This window comes from Vicugna pacos, chromosome 7 (assembly GCF_048564905.1).
Source record: "Vicugna pacos chromosome 7, VicPac4, whole genome shotgun sequence".
NCBI lineage: Eukaryota > Metazoa > Chordata > Mammalia > Artiodactyla > Camelidae > Vicugna > Vicugna pacos.
This window is the reverse complement of record NC_132993.1, coordinates 42,735,971-42,759,137: the sequence shown is the minus strand read 5'-3', so window position 1 is coordinate 42,759,137 and position 23,167 is coordinate 42,735,971. Positions and strand designations below refer to the sequence as shown.

The 23,167-nt window shown below is 42.9% G+C and overlaps 1 protein-coding gene and 1 long non-coding RNA gene across 18 annotated transcripts in view; one reads left to right on the top strand and one right to left on the bottom strand.

Annotated features, from left to right (window-relative positions):
• JAZF1 (JAZF zinc finger 1) overlaps positions 1–23,167 on the bottom strand; it is a 461,275-nt gene that overhangs the window by 87,303 nt on the left and 350,805 nt on the right. The window lies entirely within an intron of this gene.
• Positions 14,052–14,718, top strand: LOC140697559 (uncharacterized). The gene is made up of 2 exons (XR_012074708.1): positions 14,052–14,187; positions 14,507–14,718. It is a non-coding gene; the product is annotated as an uncharacterized lncRNA (long non-coding RNA).

Genomic DNA, 23,167 nt, shown 5'->3' with positions numbered 1-23,167 from the left:
ACTCTCACCACTCATTTTTATGCGCATTGCTTACCCTAGCTCTGCCGAATTTCCTTAACTAAAAAATGCGGACCAATATAACACCCACTCTACTGGGCTGTTACGAGGATTAAATGAGGTGTGTGGTCGTTACTGCACAAAGGCAGTGGCTATTTTTGTGGTCACTGAACTTTTTGCCTTTCGGATGCTTCTATCACATACTCTTATTCTGGTTTGCTCAGAGGTAACCAAAATGGGATATGTACTGCTTGGAAAATAAATTATTGACTTGCAAACACTCAAAACTCAGTAGGCCTACTGCTTACAAATAAGAAAAAAATTAAGCAGTAAGTAAGTGTTCTCTCTTGTTTTTATGGGTGTATAACAAATAGGATCGATATGCTATGAAAAAGGTTTATATCCCATTAGAAAATCTCATATACCTTTTGGAACAGGACTGCCCATTAAAATGTTTTTTATCTTTTTATTTCTTTGCAATTCTAAAGCAACATATCTTGCCATAAACATCCAAACATTATGGAATTATCCATACTGTAAAAAGGAGAAGTTCTTACAGTCCCACCCCAACCACTGTCAGTTGCTGGGGGCACATTGTGTTTTATTGTTTTTTTTTTTAACAACTTTAAAAATATACATAAAAGATTACAGCACTTTGCAAATTGCTTTTTTTTTTTAACTTAGCAATACATCTTGGATATATTTTTAGATCAGTCCATGTGGATCTACCTCACAGTTTTAAACAGGCTGGATATATTCAATTTATTGAACCAATCTCAAGCTGAAAAGAATTTTGGTTATTTTCAGGTTTTGCTTTGTTTTTTTCTACCACAAACAACACAGCCAAATTCTTAAAAGAGCCACAGCCTGACCTCATCTCTAGACATTCTCTAGACATTTAAGAAATGTTCTTCCAAGTTTCGTTATCATCCTTTGGAATGGCCACATGCATCCTCAAATGAACTTTGCTATTTTATGTCTTTCTCTTTAGGAAGTTTAGGATCTACTGTCTGTAGGAACATGCTTGTTTTGTTCTAACTTCTCAACATTAACTCTTCCCTGAAATACAAACAAAAACAAAACAAAAAACCAAAGCATCTGTGTTTACGTGACAATCCTCTGAAAACCCGTTCCTCTGTTCTGGCCTTTTCATCTGTTCAATAGCTCTTAGCTCTGTAGCAAATTCCACGGTGGTCCGGGCCAGAGCCTCAGCTTCACCCCTCATGGTGCTGCAGACTTGGTAAGTTACATATGATTTTTGGGCCTCAGATACCTCATCAGTGAAGTGGGCGTAACACAGAGGTGAAGACTAAATGAGTAATACAAGACAAAGTGCTTTAACAGTGCCTGGCAATAGGTATTCCTTAAGTAGCAACCATCATGGTTAACCGTTGTGTGGTTGCTTTTAACGATTAAGACCTGAAAATACCGATTTCTGTGCCTTCGTGGGGAATGCTTCTTACTATGGTTTCCATAACAGGATTTGGCCTCTTCCATCTTCAGCACTGTTTAGCTGCAACCCAGACACTTGGGCCATGTCTCTAAAATATCCCTAGTGATGTAAAGCCAGGTAACAGCTGGCCAAGTGATGTGGTTTGAGGAGCACAGAGCAGGTCTTTCCGCTCCAAAATACACTAACGAAATGCAATAGTTAGGGATTCGTTACTTGAGGTCTCGGGAACTATTTAGTTATTGGGAATTCACTGCTTTAAAATACTAAGATTCCTGGTAGGGAGAACACTATTTATCAGCTCTCGGCCTAGCCTAGATGAGCTGACAAGTTGCTAAGCCAAAATAGGTGGAAGTAACTCCTCGGGGAAGGGGAAGGACTGAGAATCTGGGTGAGAAACAGCCTAGAAGGGGGAAAGCAGGACAGGAGAGAGTGTCTCACTTTTCAGGGTGCAGCTCCCATCCTGCCTTAGCTCCCAGCTGAGAGCACCAAGTCAGGCTTGGGGGCCCCTGGACCCAGAGAGCAGGGGCGAACTGTGCATCCCTGGAGTAGCGGGCCCCATGTCCCGTCCTGCCAGCCAGGTAACCACAGCTTCAGGCTTATTTCCTCCTCCCTCTTTTCTTTCTTTTTTTTTTTTTTCAATTTTTTTTGGTGGGGAGATAATTAGGTTTCTTTCTTTCTTTCTTGATCCTCCTCCCTCTTAAGGCAATTTCAGGAACAAAGCAAGAAAGAACAGTAGCCTTTTAAAGGGAGCTGATCCTGTGTGTAAGGCCAAAGGCTAAATGCCACCCTGCCCCTAGCCACCCTGACATGTTTTTGTTTTTGTTTTTGTTTTTGTTTTTGTTTTTAACATTTGGCACTCACCAGAGCAGCCTGGTTTTACAGTTACTCACTCATTGGCCTAGCTCCCAACTGCATGAGAAACTATAAGGATTCAGATCTGTTTTCACCCCTGGGTTCCCATCACGAGGTCCACACACCATGTTTACTAAGATGAATAAATGGGAACTGGGGGCTCTGTTTTCTTATAGGCCTCTAACCAACCCCATCACTTTTGAGCTATGGTTGAAAGCCTGTTATGTGGCCACCATGGCCCGTGAGGAGGGTTCTGAGGACAAAGGCCGATGGAGGTCTGGCTGCAGGTGTGGTCAGGACCCCCAGTGTGGTGGTACTGAGCAGCTCCTGGTGTCCTGGGGGGTGGGGAGAAAGACTGCTTCCTGCCACCTGTCCACCTGTCCTGCTGTCCTCTCACCTGCTCACACCATAGGTCCGGAGGGTGCTGTGCCCTCTTTTGTGCCGTTTGAAATGAACCCCAAACACAAGGTCCGCTTCAGGGTTTGTATTTGGTTAAGCTCCTTGGAAAGGCTGGGAACAAGGCACCACCTTTCTGCCGTGGCTACCGAAGCCCGTCATACCTTCCAGAGGGCCAGTCTCCCCGTCGCTGCTCCTGAAAATACCCTCCGCCTGGTCCCCTCGCTCCCTCATGTGCCCTTTCTGTGACCTGGATGTGCCTCAGAATCGCTGCTTCACCTTATCTCACTGTATTTCTATGGCCTCTTTCCAATACATGGCACACATATCCCCTCCTCGGCAGGCCTGTCTTAGGCATCCACCCCCATCCTTCTGCGGGGAAGGACCACAAGCACAACTAGGCTTTTAACCAAAGCTCTCTGACAATGGCAGTGATGTGGCTGAAATCCTTCAAGTCGAATCCCAGCACCAAGATGCCAACGCCGGTCCAGGGCAGCCACTGACTGCTGGCCCTTGAGGGGCAGCGCGAATGGGCTGCAGCAGACGCCACCTGGGTCTTGAGTCTTCCAAGGAGTTTTACAACAATGCAGCAGCCCTTGAAATTAATTTTCTATTAAAATTTAAGCCTCTCAGTCTGATAAACAAACTGCACATTTGCTGTGGATTCTGTGTCTGACCTTTTACACTGGTTTTGTCAACAAAATTTACTGTATTCATAAATACTAATGTTCTCATTTGGTTCCCTATCTTTAGTATACTGTAAATTATCAGCAAGTACATAAATGTCTTGGCCTGGTAATATAGTGGCCTGAAATGACTTCCTTTTTCCTTTAAAGATGTTGCATGTTTTAATGGGAGGTGTTTCTAATTAACTTGAAGCGCCATAAAATGCCCACGTATGAACCAAAGACAAGCGAGGTGCATTAAATTAAAAGTGCAGTATCTGACTAATGCTAACAAATTAGGCATGCCTTCAAGATGCACAATTTCTCTATTTGGAGTTGTCATCTTATTAATGCAGGATATCAAGGCTCCTAGAGCAGCCGCGCCAAATGAGCCTTTCAAAATTAATATTTTGGGCAATCAATTAGGAGTAAGATTTCAAGCTTTAAAAAGACTCCCAACTCAGGCATTTCAGCACAGTCATCCCCTTTCTTCTTCCTTCATAAATGAGCTCGACTTGGGGATCTGATCTTTTTGCCAATATAAGCCCAGATGAGCATTGTAAATATTGAAATCAAATGTTACTACTTGGCCTAATTTTCTTTCAGCCTGCAGTTAATCTTTATTCAGCCTTAATGAGTATTTATTGTGTGACCCTGACAGCTTGCTACTGCTGTGATAAATTATCTGACTCAAGTCCGATTAAAAATGCAACCCTGAGTGCTAATTATCTCAACAGACCTGCTTAATAATAGCATTTCTTGTCAATTATGGAATCTCAGCATGGGTGTCAATAGGAACAAATGCACAGGCCTACCTTAGATGCTGACTTCCCATAATGCCCTTTTACTTGCCATATGCAAATCAGGGTGCTTCTGTACCTGTGGTGACCTTTTATTAGCAAACTGTCAAAATGATAAAACTAGCCACAGCAAAACCCCCACCACCATACAATTAGGGGCTACAGCTTAGGACAACAGGAGGTCAATCAGACATAGCTAATTATGATGCATCTTACTTACAACCTGTCCAGCAGGAGGAATTAACTGTTTTTTGAAATTTATGCGAGCTTAAGCATGGCCCACAGGAGGGAAGCTACTGGAAAAGTGGGGTCTGGAGAAGTAGAGACACTGAATTGAGCAATTTGTTTCTACAACTTTTCAGGATGTCTGGAATCAGATCTGAGTTCAATTTCAGCTCTGGCACTTACTTGCTGTGACGTGGAATTTTTCTAGTGAAAAGTGGTGCCAACACCATCCACCTCATTGTTTGGGGGCTGGGGTGAGGATTAAGAGGTAACAAGTGTTGAAGAAAATCTGTTTACTTTCTCCCATTTGTGTTTTTTTGGTTTCATGACCAAGACAACAGATAATGACAACAGCTACGAGAAACATTTATGAAGCTCTCGCCGTGTGTCCTGCACAATGTTCTGCACGGACCTGCCATTTAATCTTCCTACCTCACCAGAGTCAGAATTTAGAAGAATGGGGCTGGAACATACCATGTGGGGGAATACAGTCAAGAATATTGTAGAAACTTTGTATGGTGATAGAATTACGGAGTGATCATTTCCCAGTGTACACAATGTCAAGTCATTATCTTGTACGTGTGAAACTAATATAATATTGTGTGTCAAGTCTATGTCAATTAAAAAAGAATAACTATGGCTACTGCATAGATCATTTAGGACAGCCCCCCGTTTATAGGTACAAATGCCTTAAACTATTCAAAACCAAAGATGAGACTCTCCCAAAGATTACTGGAGGCACACACTTGGCTACCTAGCCTGGTAAAGTAAAAGTTGCAGCACTGATTGACTTGAGCATTTACTCTGGGCCAGCCACTGTGGAGAACATTCTGCTTTGTTTAATCCCTACAATATCCCTTTTATCAGCTTCCCTTTGGGGACTAGAAAATAGGGTAAGAGGTGAAATGACTTGGCCAACATCCCACAACCAGCAGCTTTCAGAGCCGAGGCCTGAGCTGAGAGCCAAAGCCCCTGCTTCCCCAAACAGGAGGAACCCTGGTGTATTTTATGTTCCTCGACAAATGCTTTTAGTAGAAAGGATGGGAGAGGCTGACCTGGCCGGAGAACATTATACTGCACCGCATTGTGGCATTTTAATTATAAGGACCAGTAAATATTATGTGCCTTTCTGGCTCTCTGCAGTGACAAACCACGAGGTGGCAGGGCCGGGACCTAGTCTGAAACACAAGCTCAGTCTCATCACGGGGGTGGGGACGCTAGGGAGTGAGGGGAGAGGATTTACTATTGCATCACATGACCTCGAGCATTTTCAGCCTTTGCCGATAGTTTGGGGGGCACACCCCTTCTCTCCTCTGGCTTTTATGACTCCAGGGAGGCTTGCTTTCTCCAGTGGAGATGCCCTCACTGCTCAATTCTGTCACATCGCCACCTTCTTGTCTTACCTGCCTGCCCCTCCAGGCTGACCTGACAAGAACTCACATCTCACAGGGGTTCTGAGCATAACCTGAAGCAACTGCCTTAAAACTGGCTCTGAATTTTCCCAGGTGAGAAGGCATCATCTAGGTAAACCCCTATTAAAAGACATGCTCAGTTCCCTATATCTGGACTGGGCGGGGCCAGATGACATCTCTCCAGTGGCCACACCCAGGCTAGCCTGCAGCAGGATTCGGGACTGTGGGAAACAACGTGGGGGAGAGGAAAGTGGTGTCAGGCCTCCCCGCGCCAGAGGCTGTGCGGCCGGATGGCTAATGAGGCCCAGATGAGGGTCTCTGGGCGACAGATCCGGGGAGATGCAAGAAAGGAATGCGATCATTTCCTTCTGAAATGTGTTCCCTCTTCCCCAACACCTCGGTCCTCCTTCATTATTTCCTTCACATATGATCTCAAATTAGGAAGCCCATCTTTCCCCTCCATGTGATGCCAAGTTAGTGCCATGAGGGTGTAAATCAAGTGTTTCATCAACACCATGTGGGTGAGTTTTCTTTCCAGTGGTGCTCAAGTCAGCCATCTCCTGTCACAAGCATTCACAGTTTCCTCAAAAAGTAAGTACGCCTGCACTTCCTTTGATGGTGATATAAAGTTCTTTCTCTAGGGTATTAGCTGGGATGTCATGCGTTTCATAGACATATGCAGTGGCCCAGTTTGCCACACCTCAAGCTTCTCTTCATCTTGTTCTGTCCAGGTAAACCTGGGTTTCACTTAGGAATAAAACCTCCCTGGGCTGACTGTGGTCATGCATCCTTTGATTCCTACAACACAATGCAATATTGATGTGGAAATTACTTTGTACCACTTCCCTCCTCAGTGTGTCCTTAAACATCCATTCAAATTCCACATAAGGTTCTGCAGAAACTATAGAAACTCTTCCTCTACAGGCAAGTTGAGTATGAAAGTTACTCCCCCACTGGGCAGAGCCCCATGTTCTGATCCCACTTAACACTCTCTCAACACTACAAAGAGAATGGAATCTTTTCAAACACTTTAGTAATAAGGAATGTAAGATAGGCACCCAGTGGCTATTGGAGTCTGACTCGTATCCTCTAAGTTCCAAACTGTCCTCTGTATGAGTCCAGTTCAACAGAAAGTGTGGGCCCAAGGGCTGAGTCCACAGGGCAGCCCTGCCTGCCTGCAGACTGACCCCTTAACCTTCTGGGTATCCAACCATTAGCCATATAGCCTCCTATTTTGAAGGATATGCCTGTCAACACATTTCTCCTGAAAAATCAAGTAATCTGACAAACTGTGAATTAGGCAGTAGGCTATAATTTGTTTTGTATGTGAATGCCGGATTTGTGCTGCTATTATCAATTTTTTCATTTTATAATGTTGACCATGTCCTAAAAATTAATTATCCCTGCTATTTATTTCCCAGTCCTGGTCTCAGGCCAACAACATAGTTCCTCAAATGTGCCTGAAACATATGGACGCGGGATTTCATTTGTTGTTTTTAGCAAAGTCACGTTCTTCCAAAAATCGTGCATGGGTCACATGAGAATCTTGGGTGCTGTCATTTGCCTGAAGCTGTTTCCATGAGCAACAACATTCATAAGAACACATGTCAGCAGTTAGCGCCCCAGCATAGTGAGGACAGCCAGCCCCAGGGTGCTCCTTTTCTATTTTGGGGCCTCACTCTCCTTCCAAGAGGCAGGAAGAGATTTTGGATCATTTGGCTCCACAGGAAACCCCTTGCCTAGTTTCTATTTCTCTAAACCACACCTTTTAGGTAACTATCATCAGCTATGATGTGACTACTATTACACTGTGGATTTCAAGAAATAATCTGTGACACCTCCTCCTTCTGCATTATCATCTTAAAACTATCACAAGACCTATAAGGAAACAGTCTTTCCATCTCAGATCTTTGGGGGACATGTTGGAGAGTCCGCTTTGGTACTTCCATGGTACTGAGTTAAAAAAAAGAAAAAGGCTTAAAAAAAATCTTTCAGGGCCAGAGCTTAAACACAGCTGTCAGGCATATTCCTTGAAAATAAAGTAAAACCAGAAGATATCATTTCAAACAGAACTGACTGTGTGGGTGTTGGCTTTATAGAAAATTAGCCAGTACTTGTGCATAAAATACGCAGCACAGCCCAGCAGACGAGCCTCGCCCAACACTGATTTTCTGGATCACAAAGAGCTCTCCTGATGATCCCCAATGAGTTTCTGTCGGCATCTCCCAACTTTCGGCCTTGAGGAGCCCGGCAGAGCCCTCTGCACCTCCTCTCTCAGTCCCAAGGCTTGTGGGTCCCTGCAAGTCAGACCTTTTCAGCACTTGCCCCTCCAGGTCTGGTTACACCTGCCAGTTTTTTATGGTTACTTGGTTCCCTGCAGACCACTAACCCACACATAGCAGGGGTCTGGTTCATCATGGTACCCCTGTCGGGGACCCACAGCAGCAGCAGCAGCATGGCAGGGCACTTCTCAGAAAGGGAGATGCGTGGACTCTGCTCCAGACGGATGTGATCTGTGTGTGGCTTAAGTGTGAGAAGCACTGGTTGGGAACTGACAGGCCTCTCCTGAAAGGAACTAATTTCTCAGAGTTCATCAGTGACCTAGGAATCCGGGACAGTCCTCAGAATATCAGCAACCACACCCACTTCCCCAAATCTCACAGGTGGAGTGCTCATTCTACTTGGGTAACCAGGGCTGTATCTAAATTGGTAGTAAATTTAGTCATTTAGTCTAGAAGGGAAATTCAGTTTTCTAGTTACCACACACACTAATTTTGAAGAATTAATCTAAAGAAGATCTATCTAAGAGGCAACCATGAAGGCAATCTGGGGTCTTTGCGGTGACTCCTGTTTGGCACCAACTGACAGGGACTAGGAAAAAGGCTGCCTCGGTCTGACTTGAAGTTCTATTGGAAAAACTGCTGAAAAATCTCCATGCTTCCTCTGATAACCAGGTCTCTTTAAGGACTTACGGCGTTCTCTATGCTTCCAAAAGCCAACTGGGAGGATTAGGAGAACGATGCCTGGGTTGCACTTCATTCCTCTAGACTACAGTCTCTTGAGGATGGAGCCAGGGATCTGTGCTTTTAAGATCTCCCTAGGTGACTCTGAGGAAGGGATGGGGGCCATCATTCTAGGCCACTGAGAGGCTTCAAAGGTGGCTTGAACTCTGTGGTTGTTTAACCTCATTCATAACCACAGATTCACACGCAGATTGAGACTAAGTAGAATTGTAAGTCCAAAGGCAAAGAAGGGTTTTGTTGACTAAGTGTCTCTGTCCTTGAGGTTCTGCCTATATGCTTAGTAGACTGTGTTGGTCTATTCCTTACTCCAGTAAGCGAGGACAGAATATCCCTTTAATTCATAAATCTGTTCCACCAATAAGTGCCACTGCTATAAGGCGGGAAAAAGAATTCAAAATGTGCTGGGTTGCTATGCTACCTATACCCACTGCACTGAATCAGAAATGGATTTTTTGTTTTCAGGAAAATTTGGTTAAAGTCTAGATCATTTGAGAGTGGACTCCTGAAACTATTTCTCTGCTCTGGGGTAAAAGAGCCTGTTCCATGTGCCATGTTACCAAATAAAGCAAGTGATATTATGCATTTTGATTCTCTTCAGAGAGTCTACGTTTTTGCTGCTTTCCAGTAGGGCAGATTATTTCATCACTATGTCTGAGGACACACATCATGTCATATGCTTGCAAAAATAGTTTTAAACACTTTCAAATGCTTCCAAGATTAAGATAACCATCTTGTGTTATTTTGCTCTCTGTTGACACTGGACGTATTCTTTCTCTAATGAATTTGTAACTGTTAACTAATAGTGGCCATCCATAAAGAACAACATAACAGGAGCAATTAGTTTATTAAGAATCTACCACTCACAGTAATTGTTTTCTACTTTTGGTATCTGTGGCTTGTAAGAGCTTTTCCTTTCAAATGAATCTGTTTTAACACGAATTCATTTTTTGACATTTCACATAACTTAGTCAAGTTCACACTTCGATCCTTTTGATCAGTGATGATGAACCAAACAAAAAAACTATAAAATTCTAAATGTAGCAAATGTATTCTTTTCTGCCTGCTCTTTCCATTTGGTTATTTACATTGCTAGAGACATATAGTAATAAATTGCCATCACCATCCACTCCTTACTGTGGATCAAAGCCTTGGAATGCTTGATGAAAATTTATGAGGCCTCTGCCCACTGATTCCCACCTGGCCGCTCACAGTACCTGCCGCCAGCACTGCCTTGGGCTGGAGACGGAGGCTCTGATGACTAACAGCTGGGCATCTCAGCCAGTCAACCCTGCTTGCAGCCTCCAGGGCTGGCCTCCACTTGCCTTCCTTTCTTTACTCATCTTACTTAGGTCTTTGGTCAGCCTGGAGCGGAGGCTGCCAAGGATGCCAAAAAGCCTGAGAGGGAGCTGGGGTAGAAGGCAGGGTGGGGCCTGCAGAGGCCTTCCTACTGACGCAGTGACGGGTTCCATTTCTGCTGTTTCTGGGTAACAGGAGGCTCACCGACGGAGGGTAGTCAGCAACTGAGGGGACCCAGGGAGGCTGGGCCGAGAGAGAAACTCTCTGAGGGGCTTTATGGTGAGATTCATAAGACCCAACGGTATTTACATCTGCACTTAGTTTTGAGCATTTTACTTACTGCTTCTTGCCTTGATGCTCCAGCTTATCACCATGAAGATGGTCAAATAAAAACTACATGCTGGTATTTGGCAAAATTTATACATAAGGCAGCTGTTTTATTTTTTCCTCTCTCATATGTCTCATCTAGTCAAATAAATCCATCAATAAATATTACAATCTTTAAGGTCCAAATGAGGCATTTTTTTTCAGACATTAACTTTTCCCATGATACCACAATGCCTATGGAAAAAGAATCCAAACAGAAACCTTAGTAAGAGTCTCTAAAGACCTCCACAGTGATGACTTAGTATTTGTACACCCTTGTATGGTCAAGGGGTTGGAATAATCCCAACAGCCCCAAATTCAGAAGACTGGCTTCAGATATGTGAAAGCATTTATGGCCAAGGGATACAGTGATGGTCTGTATATGCTGATCTACAAGTGCTTGTAGACAGATTCCTTTAACTTTCAAAATATGGAGGATTCTAGCTCAGTTTTATTTATGTTTCCACAACGGTAATGTTAACCAAGCTAGTGTCCTTCCTGCAAACTATAATCCATCTTTTTGGTAACTAAAAAGAGTAAAGAGACTCCTATATTTAAAATACCATACTTAAAGGTAGTGGCTGAGTTTGGGAGCACTGTTTTGCAACTTTCTCACCTAAACCCACATCATAATTGTGTCAGTGTTCCACCCCATGCCAGCAATGAGAAAACTTGGCAATTAACATCATTAACTACTGCCTGCCCTTAGAAGATACCCATTTTCAGAACAGCCAAAAGGCTATGACACACACTAAAAGGTGCATTCACAAACTTACAAGGCTAGATAAGACGCCGTGCGCAATGGGCCCTGTTGTCAGCTGCACATATATGCCTTAAATGGTGCTCCCTCCATCAGTTACATCCTTTGCATCATTATCTGGATTGTTAACCCTTTGCTTTTTTCCCCTGGAACCCTGTACTTCACAATCAGATAAATTCTTTGGAACAATACTGTTCTATAGCAGGATTCTGGGAGGCCAGAATCCTGGGAGTGTCAGGAAGGGAAGGGGTTTTGACAAGGCAATTCTCAGCAGAAACATCCTGTGTGATCTTGCTGATCCCTCCTGACTGCCATGATCCTTCTGGTAGCCGTGCCCACTTGCCACTGCAGTTTATTCCCCGCTTTTCCTCTTTGATAGCTGAGGCCCCTACACTGCTGGCTTTCAGAATGCACGGCAGTCTAAGGATCCAAATTACACAGGAAATGCTGCCATGCTCATGGTGGGATGCCCAGCTTTGCCACGTGGGTCTTGACCCATAAAATAGGCTCTTGTGGTCATTTAACATTCTACCTCCTAGCCAACGCTCATCTCTGAGAAGCTCCATATCACAGCTGTCAGCTTCATAGAATGTATGTCAAGAGCCTCAAGTTTCCCCTTCAGATTCAGGCCAAACTATGTCCCCATTGCCTCTTCACTCCAACTTAGAAACTTTCCAGGATTCCTGACTACAAAATTCCTTCCCATTTACTGGACACTCAGTGTTGGACTTATATTAAAGAGAGATTTCTCTCTGTGATACTTTTGCACAAATTCATCCCACTCCACCCCTCTCTGTTAGACACAGACATCCATTTGAGTTTCACAGACATCTGTTAACATTTTCAAGGCTTAAGCCTCCGTAGTACCATCATGAGCATAGCAAATGAGATTATGTATACCAAAACGCTTTATAATCTGTAAAGTATACAGAAGTAGTTATTTGGGTCAGCCAGATCTCAGAATATAAGACTTTTTTTCCCCAGAGTTGTTGAGTCTATACAGTTTGAAGTCATAGTAGGACATCCAGCTGCCACCCTGACAGTTGACAGTGAATCACTTCCAGGCCTAAATATGCAAAGCTGCTTCTTTCTCAAGATGGCCCAGTGTCCTTAGGCATGTTTGGAACCATCTCCTTGGAACTCCATCCTTCCCAAGAGGGGCTGGGGTCGTCCAGTGACCCCACGAATGTGGTGCAAATACACCTATGGAAGACTATCCATGAATGGCCACTATTGTGCTCATGGGAACTTCAAGTCTAGGTAGGCATACATTTTACTTAAAAATGGGCTTTTTTAAAAAAGAACAAAATCATGCAATTTGCAGCAACATGGATGGATGGACCTAGAGATTATCATATTAAGTGAAGTCAGACAGAGAAAGATAAATACCATATGATATCACTTATATGTGGAATCTTAAAAAAATGATACAAATGAACTTATTTACAAAACAGAAACAGACTCACAGACATAGAAAACAAACTTATGCTTACCAAAGGGGAAAGGAGTGGGGAGGGATAAATTGGGGGTCTGGGAGTAACATATACATACTATTATATATAAAATAGATAAACAACAAGGACCTACTGTATAGCACAGGGAACTATACCCAATACCTTATAACAACGTATAATGGAAAAGAATCTGAAAAAGAATACATATATGTATAACTGAATCACGTTGTTGTACACCTGAAATGAACACAACATTGCCAATCAACTATACTTCAATAAAACTAAAAAAAAAATTTTTTTAATAATAATGGTCTGAATAATCATCAACCTACAGTAATTGAAAACTATAGGCTGGTATTTATGAAGTCATTCTAACTTTGTCCTACTGAGTACTCACTATGTGCTGTGAGTTAGGTATTTTACTTACTTCAATCCTTGGCCTACAATGTGTTGCACAGAACTACACGCAGTAGTTGTCACGATACCTATAGATTAATGATTATCCCAAGGCCAAACAAAGGATACGAAATAATATAAAATCAATACAGTAAGTTTCTATTAAAAATACACTGATGGCTCAATCTGAATTTCAGCCATAAAAAAGGACACATCCCTTACATTCAAGATGATTTATCCTTTCTCCTCTAATTTTCTCCAAATACAAAATGAGGCTACTACATTCTCTTTTTAAAATGGTACTTAAATATTTATTTGTATATGTTCTGTAACTTTGCCCGTTCTTTTATGATAGTAAGCCACCTAAATGGGACAAATTACTTCCATTCACCTAACTTGCTCAAGAAGCTGGCTCAGTGTCTGGCACACAGTAAGGGCTCAATAAACAGTTACTGCTATTAAGCATATCTTTCCTATTTAAATATGCTCTTGCATTGTAATCTGGGAGTGGTAACTTTCCTGGAAGACTACTAGTCCAGCTCACCCTCTGATGTCTTCTAATGGTCCTTACCCAGCATTCCTGCATGCGTTAGCTCTGCTAAGCCCGAAGAATAAAACTATTACCCTAATAAAATATCAAGGTCTCTGACTATTTAAAAATGCAATTTTTACCAGGTTCTAAAGCATTTGCTACCATAGTTTATGCAAAAAAAAAGGCATATATTTGAGACATTAATGCGTAAGCTGTATGCTTACTTTTCTGCTTCTGGTCATCTTTCCCCGGCAAACATCCCTGCTTTGTCTCCACAAAAATCTAAATTTGCCCGTCCTTGCATAATGAATTAGCTCATTCTGTCAACATTCTAAATTCTGAGATTCAGGATTCTCAATAAATACTTGTGGAATGAAAAACTGGTTAACAATGAGGCAAGTGCGGTGGGCGGGTGGGGGTTCAACTCAGTGCCAGCAATTCAACTCAGCATAACAATGAGTTTGTGGTTCAGTTCCTGGGGCATAAATAGGAGGAAGAAACAGCCTCTGCCTTCAAGGAGCCTGTAGTTTAGCAGGGAAGGCAGGTGCGCAGGCAGGCAGGTAAGCTCCACGGCTGTGTGCAAGGCAGGGGCAGCACTAAGTGGAGGAGGAGTCATTAACTCCAAGGGCGGGAGAGGCCTGGGAAGCCTATTGGGAGAAGGTGGGTTTTGAGGGATCAACTGGAGTTTATCAGACAGAAAAGGGGATTAGGGTGTTGATCCTGGCACCCAATGAAATGGTTCCTATGCTTTACCTGTGTCACCAATCCAGACGGGGCTATTCCCCACTTAAGAGGCTTTGCCAATGCAGACATGGCCGTGAGCACAAAATTACACTTTAAGCCACTGATTCTGTTACATTCTTTCGTGGGTCTCCTAAGTGAAACCAACAGCTGAAACACAGATCTGGTGAGAAGAAGTCAAATCCCTTTAGGCCCTTCCCAAAGTGGCTGAGCTTTAGCTGGGAGTGGAGCCGTCTCTCCAAACCATGAATCACTGAGGAAAAGGAACTGAAGCAAACTGTGAGCAGCCACAGGGCTGGGAGAGCTACACACAAGCATGCTCCTTCTTTATTAAAATCAGATGGTATCAACTTTAGTCCATTTTCTTCCCTTTATAAGCACAGACTCAGAAGCATATTTAAAACATGTTTAAAACATGTTCAGGAAAAAACACATTAAGATATTTTTATTTCTATAAGAGTATAAGCATGGTGGGGATTTGAAGGCACCTGTTATCAATATTCAATATAAGTCTTACCTATTTGATCCCTTAAATGTTACCAAATGGAACCACATCCTGATCAACAAAGAACTTCCTAATATTAAACAAATCATCTTTAGCACCGAGACAAAAAGTACAGTTCCCTTTTTGTAGTTCTACAGGCAGTAGCATGGGATATTAGTTCCAGTATTAGCACAATCCTGAGCTTACTTTATTTTAAAAGCAAGGAACAAATATCTGATGATGCCTCAAGTTCTACCAAACTCGTTTTTCCAGCTGGCAAATCACAGTCTGGAAAGCTAAGTCACACAAGGCCGTACAGCCCCATGTACTAAAAATACTCCCTGCCAGCGGGTCACTTTTCAAGCCCCTCTAATCCCACGTGTAGGTGGATAAATTTTAAGCTTGAACAACATTTTCAGGTGTGGGCTTTGTGTTAACTTCAGCCAAGAGGTAAAAACTGTCCAAACCCCATTCTGGCATTCATTTGGAAGGTAACATTTGAGATTAAAATTTATGTGTATGAAAAGGATTTACAAACTTAATGGTGAACCTAAAATATGCTGTTTTAGTCACTGAGGCAAAATGACAAATCCAGCCCTTTGACATCGCACTTAGCTGAAGTGCCTGCAGTTTATTGCAAGCTCAGCTTTGAGGGGACGAGAGGGAGGGCACAGGCTTCAAAAGGCTCCGTGGTTTGGCTAGGGTGCCTGACCTCAGAACTGACCTAACCAGAAGGGTCCAGAGTCTAGGAATCTTTAAATAGGGCTCCAGTCAGGGGACATGTACACATCCACATTTCTTTGTTTGTTGGGGGGAGGGGGAAGATTTAAAAAGATGAATTTTACTTTGAACAACTAGGAAACAAATAGAGTGAAATTGTTGTCTAAACCTCACAACAGATCAGATAAAAAACCTGTTAAAAAATTAAAAAATGTAAACCAAAACCTCCCCCACAAACACACTCATTTAAGTTATGGGCTGCATTTGTGAGAAGGTAATGAAATCAATGCTGCTCCAATGACCGGGAGAAAAGATGGACTGTTTATCCTGGATGATCGAAACACAGTATCTCACCAGAGATTTCATGAGCGAAGCCACACTGACAACATTAACACCACCCCAGCGTGGCCAGTAAGGCAGTACACCCTGTGCTGGACACTGTGACTGGTGGTTCTCTTGACCTCCTGGTGTCTCGCCAGGCCCCTACCGCAGTGCTCACACTCATCCCTCAGCCGGCCCCTCCCAGGCACAGATGAGGCTTTCAATTTCTGACTGCAGACATCCCAGAGGCTCTGACAGACACCCTGTGTCCCTCTCTGTTAGCTCACCTCAGGGTCCAACCCACTATAGCTTCTATCGGTAAATAGCTCAGTTCGTGGGTGCCATGGTGTTTCCTTGCTTCCCATCACTGACTTGCCTCCTCAACTCCTCTGCCCCTACTGGCTTAGGGCAGGGGGAGGTCCCAGTGATACATGCAGTGTTGACAAAGACGGCCCAGGAGAAGCTCCATGCCTGTGGCCACCTGCAGAGGGATGCTGACCGTGGAATGGGGCATGGTGGGCGGTAAGTGGGACCACCGAGTGTGGAAACATTTATGTGGGATGGTGGCTTTTGTGGGACTGCCGTCCACCTGCAATATCAATCCTGTCCTCTATCCCCCAAAGAAGAAGTCCAGTCTTGTACTCCAGCAATCCTTCACTATTGTGATTGGTCAGCCCGTATACGAAGGCCAAATTCACTAAAAGAAAAGTGGCTTAGGATGCCGACCTGCAATACATGAAAGTGATCATTGTGTGGAAGTCAAATGCATGAAATCGAGGCCCATGGGTGGAGGGCGAGGCAGGCTCGGTCCCGATCTGTGAACAAGACCACTTTCTAAGCACCACACTTGACTTGCCAGGCTCACACAGAACTTTCTTAATTGACTTCTAGATTCATGACAATTAAGGAGCCTGGCCAATAAATTCCTGTGGTTTGGCCTACACAGACTTCTTAAAATATATATTAGTCTTTTACATATTCAATGTTGCTTTCTGCCAGATTTGTGAAGTAATAGAAAAAAGCGGTAATAAGTGAAACACATCCTTTGTAGCTCATATGAAAATCAAGCCAACATGCATTCCCTGAATTCAATGTGTTTTTAGAAAAAGAGGTGTAATTTATATCGTTTCATTTGTAATGGTGCTAAGTTAATGCTCTTGGCTGCCTTTGACAGAGACCTTTCCAATCAGACTGGGATGATTTGTTTCCCTGAAACACTTTCGGTACTCAAGGACTTTTAATTAGCTTTCGAGAGAGTGTTTTCCTGATGGACGTTGCCTCCCCAAAGCTTTGTAAGTTTCCTGGCTTCTAAAAAAGGACAAGAAGTTGACTCAGATTTTTCAAGTTACAGGCTTTCTATGGGTCAAGAACAAATTGTTTTGTGAAACTGGGTGCCATGACTTGGGACAGGCTTCTTACTCTACTCTTCCCTCAGCACCCTCATCCTGCTCAGTGACTTGACTACATTTTTTATTTTACAACTGATTGTGAGGGTGTCATGAAAAGACATGTTTTTACACGAAAACATCGGCTTGGAGTGGCAACAATATGTGAGGCCATGATTAGGCATGACCTTGACTTAATACAGTACTTCCTAAAGGGTTCTACAGTTCCATACATGTGGGAACCACTAGGCTAAACAAGGTTAATCAGGTATCTTCAATGAAAAAGAATTCTCTGAGACTTTTAACTTTCCTTGTGAATCTTGCAAACTTGCATCATGAATAGGTTACTAGGACATACACCATTTTCCAAATTGACTTGACCATCAAATTCTTCTTCTGAAGAACATCTCGTGGGACAAGTGTGGTGAGGAACCTGCTTTGGGACATTTACCACTTCATTTACCGAAAGCATTGGAGGAATGAGGAGATGAACGTCGTGGGTTGGGTGGGTGGGGAGGTGGATGTAGCAGTGGGAGGAGGGCCAAGAAAGGCCTTGAAGAGGATGCAGCAGATCTGAAAGGCACTGCACAAGGATTGGAACCCCTATCCAGCTCTGAGAGCTGCAGTGAAGTCCAGAGTAGCAGGTGATACACAGGCGAATGCGGTACCTATTCAGATCCACCCATGACCCTTCATGTTCCTGTGAGAGCACATGACCAACTAGTTATATGAAACAAGGGGTCTTCTGACCCAATTACTTCTCTAACTGATTCTGTCACGTGTCCCAAGACCCCTGCTGAGATCAAGATCCTTGGGTTTATGACTTGGGTATTCAAAATATATTCTACCATGGGAACGCTCCGGGGGGGGGGGTCATGTGTTAGGCTGTGATTGTGCCCTTGAATCTTATGAGTAGCTCATGAGTATTCCCTAATGCTGCTCTACTAGGAATAGTCATTTACTGTCCCCCATTCTCCACCCTCAACCTGGACTCTCAAAGCCACTGAGGAGAAAGGTTTTTTTCTCCTCACAAAAATGCCAGAGACTGCTCTCAGTGAGAAGAAAGCCCTTTGTGGCAGGGCTATAGGGCACAAGAGGACACCAGGAAAGTCACACTAAGGAGGATGGAGTCAAAGTACAGTCATTGCAAACTCCACCCACCTAACCATTTTGGCCACAGCCAGGCCTGGCTGTCAAGGACACCTATCTCCATGACACAGGACGGTGTGAGAAGAACATCTGCAAATTGTAAATTCAACCCCTTTAGGGCCTGGAAACCCGAGGGGCAGTAGACTGTTGGGGTGCCACAGCTGAAGTAAGAGGCTGTTTATTTGAGATCCCACAGATTCAAGGCTGTATGCAAATAACAAATCTAGCTTTTGAGTTTTAATAGGAAAATTAAGGTGTGGTAACTAACTCAGAAAGCCATTTGTTGATGGCAATCTGTGCTGCTGATTCAGTTCTGTTCCCCGAGTCTGAATTTTCCCCTCCCAGTCTCTCTAGGTTCAAAGGTCTGTCCGCATCTGACATACGAATCTCCGAATCTCCCTCAGTTCTCTCCTGGTTAAGTGAACTGTATAGAAACCCTCAAAGCACTCCTCCTGTGACCTTTGGGAACACTGGGTGGAAACCTGAATCAGCTGTCCATATTTACTCCTGAAATCTCTTGCTTCTGTATCCAAGATATTGGACTTCACCTGGCATGTCAGAAGTGGTTTTCAGTGCGTACTTTTTTATTTATAAAATATACAGACCTATTTAGTGCTTTTTATTTTCTAGGGAATGCTGACACAAGGAATGATGCTCAGGGTGGTCTCAGAGGAAGTGCCATCTTAGGCTGATTTACCTTATGGGGATACTTCTGTAGGATTTCAAGTCATGCTGTGGGTGTGAAGTGTTAAAGATTTCCAGAACATCAGATACAGATGTATAAAAAGTGAATGAATAAAAACTGACTCAAAAATAAATCCATACGGGGCCCCTCCAGGTTATGTGAAGTACCGTAGTTTCTTCCCTAGCCCAGCTCTATTGAAACGTTATCCCATTCAGAAGATCCTCATATTTTAAGACACTATCTTACAAATGCCCCTGCTCTGTACCCAGACTCCTGCGATTATACAGGAAGATTAATGCATTCACAGGCTGTTTCTAAGGATTTAATGGCTTCTTAATAGAACAGGGTGCATACACAGCTAGACTAGGACAAATCATAAAAGCTCCTTAATAAGAAACTTCAATTAGTTAATTAAAATTTGCTAATTGAAAATTCTAAGAATAGCATGTAAAATACTCCAGACCTCTAGATATAGCAATAAAACACATGTCTAACATACCCACCAGACAAGTTCTACATATCTATGTAGTAAGAGACCTTGGTCAGTGAAATCAGAAATGAGGGAATAGGTCATCACACAGAAACCGTGAAACTGGTCTAATATATCAGGAATGAGAATTGAAATTATTATTATTTATCACACAGAGAGCAGGTGCAAGGGATGGGGTCACCTTTATTAATTTACTCATACATATCTACTCCTTTCCAGGTTCATTGCTCTGCAATGGCATACAGGCATATTTAATAGACAATGCATGGGCTTTACCAGTTTTGCATATCTTAACATCTTTTCCTGTTTGGAAAGGATGCATTTGATATTCAGGATGGCTCTACAAGAAAATGCTTAAAATACACATCACGAAGGCAGCTGATGCACAGTTTCTATTAAACAGAAGTTCAAATGTTGTAAGAGAAGGAATGCCTTCCAAAGCAAGAAGGTAGAAGACATTTTTTTAAAAATGCCTCACAACCAGCTTCAAATCAAGGGGAAAGAAGGTAGAATGAAAACAGAGAAAACTCAAGGACTCAACTGTCGTTGGTGGGCAAGCCCAGGCTGCGTGCCATGGGGCACGTAGCACCCTTCCACCCACCTGGCAAGCTAGTTTCTGCAGCTTATCGAAGCCTCCCTGGAGCTGTGCAAAATGGCTCGAGTGGAACATGCAGCCCTGTCCAGGTTCTCTAATTCCTTCTTGTTAGGAACCTGAGGGTTCAGTTCTGTGAGACTCATCTTTACTCACAAGTTATGGTCAATAAAGTAATGTCCAATGTTTTAGCTCTGAACTCAATCTTGAAATTTGATTTTGCAGTCCAGCCTGAACCAGACCCACCCTGCTGTGTCCAAGTCAGGCCTCTTTAGAAAAAATTTTGGGAGAGGAGATGGGGGAATGGATGATGATGGAGTGGAGGGGGAAAGGGACAATCAGGAAAAGAACTGAGAAGTGATCTGCTAATAGAAATCAGTGTAGTACTGATAGTAGTAACAGTGATTGTGACAGCAGTCACAGGAAAAGTAGAGGAGTGGTGATTAGCAATAGTAGCAGTGGTGGCAGATAATAACGGCAGCAGCAATATGAATAATACCAGCAAACATTCGGGGGAGATGCCTATTGAGTTTTCAAAACTATGTAGACTTCTTATCAATTTTTCTTTATTACCCTCACTATATATATGAGAAAACTGTAGCTCTAAGGTTAGGTAATCTGCTCATGGCCTCACTAATTAAACAGTGGACTTAAGATTTTAATTAGGATGTTCCTGACACTTTCTAGTCATACTCAGGGTCTTCTGGACAAATCTCAGGAAATACCTCAAGGCCATTTATTCTTCCATTCCTTTTACATGGAATGTCATTCTCTCCTCTTCAGCTAGCCAACTCCTATTTATACTGCAAAATCCAACTTACTTTCTCCCTTCTCTGTGAAGCTTCTCTGATTACTTAATTCCTTTGAAGTTATAGCACTGACCATTTGAGCTACTAACTTAGCACAACACCCTGTGGCATACTTTGCATTTTATTTACATTTCCATGTGTGTCATCTTACCTGAGTGTATAGATGACCATTTATATTTCCTTGTCTCTCCTGAAGTACCTAACACTTAGAGGCACACATTATCTTTATTTCACAGATAAGGCCAGATGACACCAATCAGTGCAGTATTGAAAGGAAGGTCCCAAGTGGGATTCTAGTGAAACACTAACCTCATCATCTACTTTACTCAGCTAAAAATGCATTTAAATCCCCCCAAATCTTCTTTTTGCAAAAGGTATACATCTGTGAGCAAATTTCTAACAGAAAAAAGCACATTTCAGACCCCTTCCCCCTAAAAAATCAAGGTGTTCTGAAGGGAGGATCAGAGAGAAGGCAGTGGAGTAGCCGACTAAGTAAAATCCCTTCATTAGAAAGGAAACCTGGCAATTAGAGGAGTTACAATTTAAATGCTTTTCTATGAGAAACTTAGAGGACCATGCAAGTTATCAGTTATACAGTGCTTACTATGTGCCAAGCACTGTTCTAGATACTTCACATGTTTTACTTTATTTAGTATTTACAGCAGCCTATAGGGTAGCTATTATGACCCCCATTTTACAGATGAGAAAACTAAGGCACAAAGAGGTTAAGTAACTTGCCCCAGGTTAAACAGCGTATTAGAGGGAGAGATGAAATTTGAACCCAAGTCTGGCCCCAGAGGCTGTGTTCTTAGCCACCCAGCTGTACCATCTCCCACAGACCCATGACATGCAATTATAATAAATGATATATGATTCGTGTCTGTGATGCAATTGGCTGAGGCAGGACTCTCCATTCCAACTGCTGCCCAAGGCTGGTGTGGGTTGGGTGTGAGCAGCACAGGAGGTGACTTGGCTGCACTGACTGCCCCAGACCACCTCAGAACTGGCAGAAACTGTTCTTAGTTTGTTACTAAATACATGCTCAGGAATGCTGCTAAAGACATTAAAGAGTTTATCTTTCAGAGAGAGACTCCCTCCAAAGAAAGGTGACTGCAAGAGCTAGTGAGAGCAGGAAAGGTGGGTTTTGCCTGATGACAGAATTCATTCTTGGATAAAGAATGGAATGCTGACTTTGCTCAGCTCTATGATATGGACTTATGATATTAGACATTTTATATAAAACAAGGAAATGTTATCATTAGATCAGTTTCAGTAGGAGCTCGAGCCAGTGGAATGCTGTTCATTGATTCTATGTCCATATAATGGTATCTGAGAATCTAGGGATTCAGGATGCCCTCAGGATCTTTCCATCATGGGTATCAAAGAGACAGTGAGATTTCCCAGAGGCAGAACGCTGTGCTGGTTCAGTGTTTTGTAACCTCAAAGATGCAAGTTCAAATCTCAGCTCCACTGCTGGTGAATAACCTCTTTTTAGTTTCACTTTCCTCATTTATAAAACAAAGATGATATCTCAGCCATAAGAACAGATTATTTTAATAATAATTGGAAACCTTTCTGCTTTCTGCATATCAACTTTTGGTTGACATGAATTCCATGAAAGCCATGTGTTAAAAACATGATTCACCACAAAATGTACTCTCACTCAACTTACTGAGACTTTACCAGATACAAGACTAGCCACACAGAAGAGGAAACACATGTAGGTAAACAGGATCACATAATTTTTCTTTAAAATGTTCTGATTGTAAATGTACCTAACTCTGTTGACCCTGTGTTGGAAAAGGATAAAAAAGTCTTCATGGTAATATTTGGAAAATTCCAGTGAGGTCCATAGCTTTACAGGTTAAGAATCCAAGTGGCTCTGATGACTGGGTGATTCACAGTCTTCCCCAGTCCAGACAGTCAAGACTCGCTTTTCTAAAAACAGAAGGCTTTCACGCTAATCCCAGAATCTCTAAGGGACAAGGGAAACCAAAGAGATCAGAACTGGTGGATACAAGTTATATTTGGAGTCCTGTACTGCGTGCAGAACTAACAGCTCCCCAGAAGAAAGGCAGCAGGCTTTGCCAGGCCATAAATTAATTACCTTTAATGGCCAGGCTTAGGGTAAAAGCAAATAGACATGCAAGCGCTTCCCTATCTG